We start from the raw sequence: 8,586 nt of genomic DNA on the forward strand, positions 1-8,586 counted from the left end.
GACAATGCACTGCGATGCTTCAATAAATGAGGACTTGCGAAACGGAGTTCGCCAAGCTTTTATATCAGTAACTCCGAACATGCTGAGAGGGATGAGCATACGAACATGACGTCGTATTAAGTTGTGTTGCGACAATAGAGGTATGCACTCCGATCTTGTAGATAAATAAATAAGTAATAAATAACAAACAAAATGTTGTTAAATTTTTTTCTCTGTAGTGCAACAATAGCAATTCATTAATATAAAAGGACTTTCCAGCCACCCTATATAAGGTTGTAGTAGTTACTACGCTAAACCTGATCGGGAAATCCAAGTTCATTTTCCAGCTATTCCAATATTTTTTTTAATCTATTCCGAATAGAAAAATATCAAGTGTACATTCGATGGACACAAAGAATTATATTGAAAAAATAAATATTGGGACGGCTGGCGTATGAACTTTGCCTGACCTATCAAAAGTTTAGTGTCGTGGGCACCAGCGGAAAATGCATTTATAACACCTAAGGTGTAATCGAGGAACATTACATTCAAGTTTCTTACATTTAATTTATAAACAATTTCTAATACAAGAGCAAAAAACCCCTAAACGCCGTAAAAATAAATGGACTCACAATATTCCAGCTACAATAGGGTTGATAAAAATACTAGGTGATACTCTGGGCTAATTAGCAAAATTCATGGAAAAGTTATTTACCAGCAATTTTATTGCTGGAATCGAATTATAAGATCCTATATATTAATAATATAGGTATGCAAAGTCCGCAGATAGTGTGCTACTTTTTTTATAAACAAAATGGCGCCGACAAATCGTATTTTTTTCAAATATTGCTCTATAACTCCGAAGATTTTAACTTTCCAAAAATTACCTTAATAAAAATTCACCGCAATTAAATTTTGCATACAGATATGTTTTTCACGATTTGCTCCGACGAAAATTTTCCTCGGAAAATGCGGGTTTTTCTAACAAAAACTCTAATTTTCAAATAAGCTTTTAGGTAAATAATTATTAATCAATAATTAAATAACTTAGTAACATCTTTGCTTTCTTGGTATAGATTGTAATTCCAGAAGCCGGTGAAAATTAAACGAATATTTTAGCAACAATTCTATTGTTAATTAACGAATTACGATCGCAATAATAACCAAAATAATCATGATACATTGATCAAACTTATAAAGATTATAAAGATGAGATGATTATTTAATATTTTATCGACAAAATATAAATTTTTCTTTTTTTTGCATAATCTTTAAATTTTGAAAAAAAAAATAGTTATAATACGCTGGTCCAATTAGTAAAGTACAAAGAAAGGTTATTTACCAGCAATTTTATTGCTGGAATCGAATTATAAGATCCTATATATTATTAATATAGGTATGCAAAGTCCGCATATAGTGTGCTACTTTTTTTATAAACAAAATGGCGCCGACAAATCGTATTTTTTCAATTATTGCTCTATAACTCCGAAGATTTTAACTTTACACAAAAAACACTCAAATAAAAATTCACCCCAATTTAATTCTGCATAGAGACATGTTTTTCCCGATTTGCTCCGACGAAAATTTTCCTCGGAAAATGCGGGTGTTCCCAACAAAATATCGAATTTTAAAATAAATTTTTTGGGCCAGTAATTATTTATTAATAAATATATAGCTTGGTGAAATAAAAGCTTTCTTGTTATAGATTATAAATTCAGAAGCCGGTGAAAATGAAACGAATATTTTAGCAACAATTCAATTGTAAATTAACAATTTACAGTCGCAATAACAACCAAAATAATCATGAGACATTGATCAAGCTTAGAAAAAATATAAAGGTGTGATGCCTATTTAATATTTTGTCGACAAAATATAAATTTTTCATTTTTTGCATAATCCTTAAATGTTTAAAAAAAATTGTTATAAACAAATTAACATTTCTCAGAAATTGTTTATTATATTCTAATTTTAAAAAATACTTAAAATGCGTATTTCATAGGTCTTGAAAATGAATGCTTTAAAAAAATTTTCCAACCATTTGCAAAAAAGTTATGAAACAGCAAAGTAAATATACGAATTCTCCGTTGTTTATAATTTGTTTTAATTGTTTTAAAGCTTAAGAGTGTGTCTATGGTACAATCTAATTACTCACAAAGAATGTCAAAAATTAGTGCAATGGTTATATTTTAATCAAAGATTAAAAATACTTTTTTTTTGTAATTTTTAGCGCGAAAGTAGTCTTGATACAGAGCCGGAGATAAAATGTTCACTCGAAGCGACTGACACGCTTAAACTCGCGCGAGTTGTGTATGTGGGCGGGTAGCTACGGTACTGTATTATTCTACTTTCGCGCGTGTAAATTACAAAAAAATATATTTATAATCTTTAATTAAAATATAACCATTAAACTGATAATCGATATTTTTTTATAAATAATTAGCTTGTACTTTAAACTCACTCCTACGCTTTGAAAGAATTAAAAAAAAATTATAAATACCGTAGTAATCGTATGTTTATTTTGCTGTTTCATAACTTTTTTGCAAATGGTTGCAAAAAAGTTTTAAGGCATTCATTTTCAAGATATTTGAAATGCGCATTGTAGCTATTTCTTAAAATTATAATATAATAAAAACTTTCTGAGAAACGTTAATTTGTTTATAACTATTTTTTTTAAACATTTAAAGATTATGCAAAAAAATAAAAAATTTATATTTTGTCGACAAAATGTTAAATAGGCATCTCATCTTTATAAGATTTCAAAGTTTGACCAGTGTATCATAATTATTTTGGTTATTATTGCGACTGTAAATTATTAATTAACAATTGAATTGTTGCTAAAATATTCGTTTAATTTTCACCAGCTCCTGGAACTATAATCTAAACCAAGAAGGCTTTTAAGTCACCAAATTATTTAATTATTGGTAAATAATTACTTATCTAAAACTTTATTTGAAAGTTAAAGATTTTGTTGGGAAAACCCGCATTTTCCGAGGAAAATTTTCGTCGGAGCAGATCGGGAAAAACACGTCTCTATGCAGAATTTAATCACGGTGAATTTTTATTTGGGTGTTTTTGTTGTAAAGTTAAAATCTTGGGAGTTATAGAGCAATAATTGGAAAAAAACACGATTTTTCGGGCGCCATTTTGTTTATAAAAAAAGTAGCACACTATCTGAGGACTTTGTATACCTATATTATTAATAAATAGGATAATTCGATTCCAGCAATAAAATTGCTGGTAAATAACTTTTCCCAAAAATGGCCTATTCTCCGATAATCAGCGACTATGACGCAAAAATGTTTTTTCGTTTTGATGGACAATAAAAAACAGTTTTATTTTGACAGATTTGTTCATGGTATTTGCTGTATTTGAAGTAAGACGCGCTACAAAAGAGTAACTTTGATAAAGATTTGCAATTTGAGGCTGTTTTGTGGCGCATTTTACTTCAAATTTAGCAAATATTATGGAAATATCTCTCAAAATAAAACTATAATTTTATTTCCATTAAAATGAAAATACATGTTTGGGCCACGTAGAATTCATATCAGTTCTATTTTATCTGGAATATTGTGTGCTTTGCTCAATTTTACGGCGTTCAGCGGTTTTTTATTGTTGTCTGTTATTATAGGAGATAACAAAAAAATGGTATGGCATATGATTAACCAAAATGGCTTTAAAGTTCGAGTTACTATAAATAAAATGATATCTTTGGATGGTGAAAAGTAAAAGTTTTAAGTACCTTGGATTGGTATAAAAAAGTAATGGGGGAATGGATTTAGATTGATGCAGTTGAAAAAGGGTTAGATGAATAAAGTGAAAGAAGGCGATTGGTGTATTTTCTGACAGAAAAATTCCAATGAAGCTGAAGTAAACTTTCTGCAACAGCCACAGACCAGGTAGGATGTACCGAACTGAATATTAGGCAATTAAAAAAAAAAAAGAGGAATAACGAATGCACCTACAAAAAGAATAAAATTAAGATTGGGCATATTAGGATGGATGTACCAAAATAAGAGAGCTTAAGTTAAGATGGTTCGGTTATGATCAACGTCGAGATGTTAGTTACCCATTACAAAGAATTGTTGATGGGTGGGTTCCTGGGAGGAGCAGAAAAGGAAGGCGAAAGAAGAGGGAAGACGCTTAGGCAGGACATATCAGTAAATGCGATTTATATTGGTATAATCCAAAATAGAAATTTAAGCAGAAACATAATTAGGAAATCCGGACCCGCATCCGGCCCCGCATTGGCAAGAGAGTGATGATATAGAAGATACGAAAAAAGTTATTTATAAAAGTAGAAGTAAACTGAATAGAAAGCTTCACATAGAAGTTAGTTACAAATATACAGGTTCTTCCATAACTATATCAAAACTATATTTCCTATTTTCCTTTATTTATTAATAATTTGATATATGCGGATGACACGGTGTTGCAATTGCAAGCAATCACGAAGAACTTAAACATCTGATTATTAGGCTTACCAAAACGTGTGATGGAGAGAACTAACAGTATCACCTACCTTGGTTGTAATCTAAATGAGAACTGGCATATTAGCAAAGAAATTAGAATACGCATAGAGAAGGCCAGTTATGCATTCTTTAAGATGAAGGAACCGTTATGTGGAAGCAATATTAGTAAGTCTGAAAATTATATTAGTGATATGTTATCTGTTTTTTACTCGTTTGTATGGTATCGAGAGTTGGACTTTAATAGACACACTTCTCAAGAAATTATAATCCTACGAATAAGTTGGGTAGATAGAATTCGTAACGAAGTTTTTTTAGCATTAGATGGTAATGGACCCAGAGAGATATAATATATAGGTACTCCATTTAATAGTACAAGGCAAAGTAGACGGAAGAGGAGGGCCAGATGGAAGAAGACGGAAGAAGAACGTCAGGTCGAAGAAGAACGTCATACCTGAGAGGATCGTTTAATAGATCCTCTACATCCCTTCTCCGAGCTGCCGTTACCAAAATTACTATAGCCAAGTTGATGGCCAACACTCGATGATCGAACACGGTACATGGATAAGAATGCTCTCTGAATATGTTACTGCGTTTTTTATGGATATGAACAAGACTCTCAATACAATAAATCCAACTCCATTTTTAGGTTGCCTCGTTGTTTCCGGAGAAATAAAATGTTGCCTCTATCTTCGTACATGATCCTTTACCTTGTCATCTTGTTTCTGCTGTACCTGAAATAAATGCGTAATCTCGACGAAACCTATTATATTATTATGTCGTTTAAAGTCATTGAATAGCATATAGGCGAGCGACAGCAACACCTAAAATTACATTATACCGACCACGAAAATCAACTTTAAGGTAAATAACCAATTTTGGTGATTCTTTAAGTTTTCGAAGTCGCTGAATATGAATATAAGGTGTTATTTTTTATCTAGAATTGGAGGAACATGTTCAAAAATCAAATAATATGCAAAAATGCGAAAAATCAATTTTGATGATTGTTCGAATTTATCTCGCCGTATCTTTGGTCGCTGTAAATATTTCCTTTTGCAAATTTTATTATGTCATCTTTGAAATATTTAGATAATAACAAGCTTTGTCCAGAATCTTTAAACAAATTAAAAAAGAAGTTGTTAATTTTTCAACATTTTGTCGTCAGCTTTCATTAGTTTCATGTTTACTTAAAAAATTTAAGTGACAAACTTTTTAGTTTATAATTTTAACCAACACAGCAATAAAACATAATTCATGAAGAAGTTTTCTGGAAAATTTAAGTCAGCATATGCAATAGGAAAAAAGTTATGTGACATTATAGACGAGCGGCACACCCCAAAAAACAATTATTTCTCGAGATCCTGTGTGGTGTGATAACCACGGTGTGGTGAATGGCTAATTTTGTGGTGAATGGCTAATTTTCATCATACATTATGTTTTTGATGATGCTGAAAACGAAAATTAGGTTTATTTTGAATTTTACGTGGGGGGACATTGGCAAAATCGCAATTTTTCCATAAAAATAAAAAAAAATGAGATCAAATTTTTTTGCGTTTAACTCGCTATAACTCTGTTCCATTTTAATATTTTTTTCTGGAATTTTTGTAATATGTATGTATTTTTTGCCTTTCTGAAGACAATGATACCTGTTTCAATCTTTCTTTTATTTCAACCTGTTTCAGTCTTATTATATTAAAAGTTGTGAATTGCTTAAAGTGAAAGGTGCAGATTTCTGAATTGCAAAGTTTAATCGCAAAACTTGAGTAACAAAATTTGAAATTTGGCATTTTAATCAAATGTATGTTAAAATATAGGGTACAAAGACTAAAATGTTTCATAGAGAAAAAAATATGCAACTTTTAATGTTAAGAAAAACGTGATTCCTTACTTCTTCCTGAATATTTTTAGAGTAAAATCCAAGACAATGTTCCCCCATCTAAGATTAAAAAAAAAACTCATTTTCGTTTTCAGCACCATCAAAAACATAAAGTAAGGCAAACATTAGCCAGTCGCCACACCGTGATCAGTACCTCGAGAAATATATGCGTTTTTTCTGGGGGGGGGGGAGTGAAGTTTTTTCCTATTGCATATTTTGACTTGAAATTTTTTCAGAAAACTTCTTTAACTATTTTTAAATTTTTATTTCAACAACATTTTTTTTTATTTTAATAGTATTTTGTATTTTGACAACGAAACCCGATTTGGGCTTCGAAACGTTAATAAATTCATTTTTTAGTAAAATTGTGGCTTATTTCCCATAGAAAATACTTAATTATAAAAATGCCACAAGGAAATAGCTTCAGAACAACATTTAAACTGGAGGTAAAAATTTAAATTATTTAAATTTTAAATTTAATTTAATTAAAAAATAGAATCGATAAATTTTTAGTATGTATTACCATATAAAATTACCCCCGAGACATAAACGTAGGCGTACTTAAATATGCTTCATTATTTATTTATCCAATATGTTGTGCATGACCTGCTCCGCTATTGTTTTTTTCGTTAGCGGTTGTGTATGCATTAATTTTATATTATTTACAAATAAAACCGTTCATGCATGTCATCAATATAAACGTCATTAAGAAGTTCATGATCAAGTTCGCGGATAAAGTGTATAATCATCTCTGATTTATTTTGTCGGTGAGACAAGCTGATTAGAGAAAATTTGTAAAAAGTATATTTATAAACAAGGGGCAAAGGAAGTTTTTTAGAGAAAGAAAACAGGTATTGCACAAATACAGGGCGTTTTCAACGTTATATGCATAGAACGAGTTTCCCCAAAGGATTATGCAATATGTCAGGACATTATGAGCCATTCCGAAACAAACTAACTTTTGAATAACTCGAGTAACAAAATTAACCAACCTGCAACCTGCAAATCCTTGAATACGGTGCGACCAGTTCAATATTGTATCCATAGTAACAGCTAGTAACCTTACTGGTTCAGATGGTTTAAGCCATCTATCATAACTAAATACTATTGTCAGAATTTCTGCTCATTTCATTTAAATTTGTTACAGTTATACCAGGAGTTAGATTTCTCTAATATTTCCTGACTGTAATTAGTTTTACCTCTCCGTAATAAGGCGAAACAGCCATAATCTAGAGACTAAAAAGGATAGAGAAGAAACCTGGGACATTGGGATACATTGGGAAAATGTATCCTACAAGCAGCAGAAGAAGCTTTAGGAAAGAGAAAAGTAAACAGAAATAAACAGAAATACAAAATTCAATGGTACGACGAAAGGGTAGAAGCACTAGCAAATCAAAAGAAACAAGCTTTCCTAACATACGAAAGAGTGAAGACACCGGAGGCATGAGAAGACTACATGAGAATCAGGAGTAGAGTAAACAAAGAAATAGATAGCATCAAAAAAGAACACTGGGAGAAATTTACCAAATATGTATATGAAATACGACCTCTATGGAACCCAGAAAAAGGTGTGGAAGATCATAAGGAGAAAAAAACAGAAATGAATGAATTTGTGCGGATAGATAACATTACGGAGAAACAATGTACTCACCATTTCACGAAATTATATGGAGAAGGAGAAGAAGAGAACAGAGAAAGAAACATTAATAAAACTCACGATATAGTACTAATTCAGAAGATGAGCTACAAGAACGAATAAAAAACTAAAAACAGAAGAGCACCTGGTCCTGATATGATAAACAATAAACGGCTTAGATATGGAGGAACAATACTACAAATGGTTCTTAAAATTATTCGCCGATATAATAAATATCTGCTACCGCTACTTAAAAAGGGAGATTCGAACAATCCTGAAAATTATAGAGGCATTAGTGTAATAAATATTAGTCTAATAAATTAATAGTATATTAAAATTGTTGACTGCAGTCATAATCGATAAAATCGAGAAAAAGCGAACATGGCAGATAAACAACAAAGCTTCCGGAAGAACAGCAGCATATTAGACGCAGAAGTTTTTTAATCGCCTGTGTTACTTCTTCATATGTGTGATATTGATCTTGTATTTCAGCTGTATGTACTTCTATGTTTGATGTATTTCTGATAGATTGGCCGTTTAACAATTGGTAGAAGCATTCCTTCCAGATTTTCCTTTAGGATTACCTTGTAATCAGTAATAACAAGGAATCAGTAATAAGCTGGCCGCTG

This window comes from Diabrotica virgifera, chromosome 9, assembly GCF_917563875.1.
Source record: "Diabrotica virgifera virgifera chromosome 9, PGI_DIABVI_V3a".
NCBI classification, from domain to species: Eukaryota; Metazoa; Arthropoda; class Insecta; order Coleoptera; family Chrysomelidae; genus Diabrotica; species Diabrotica virgifera.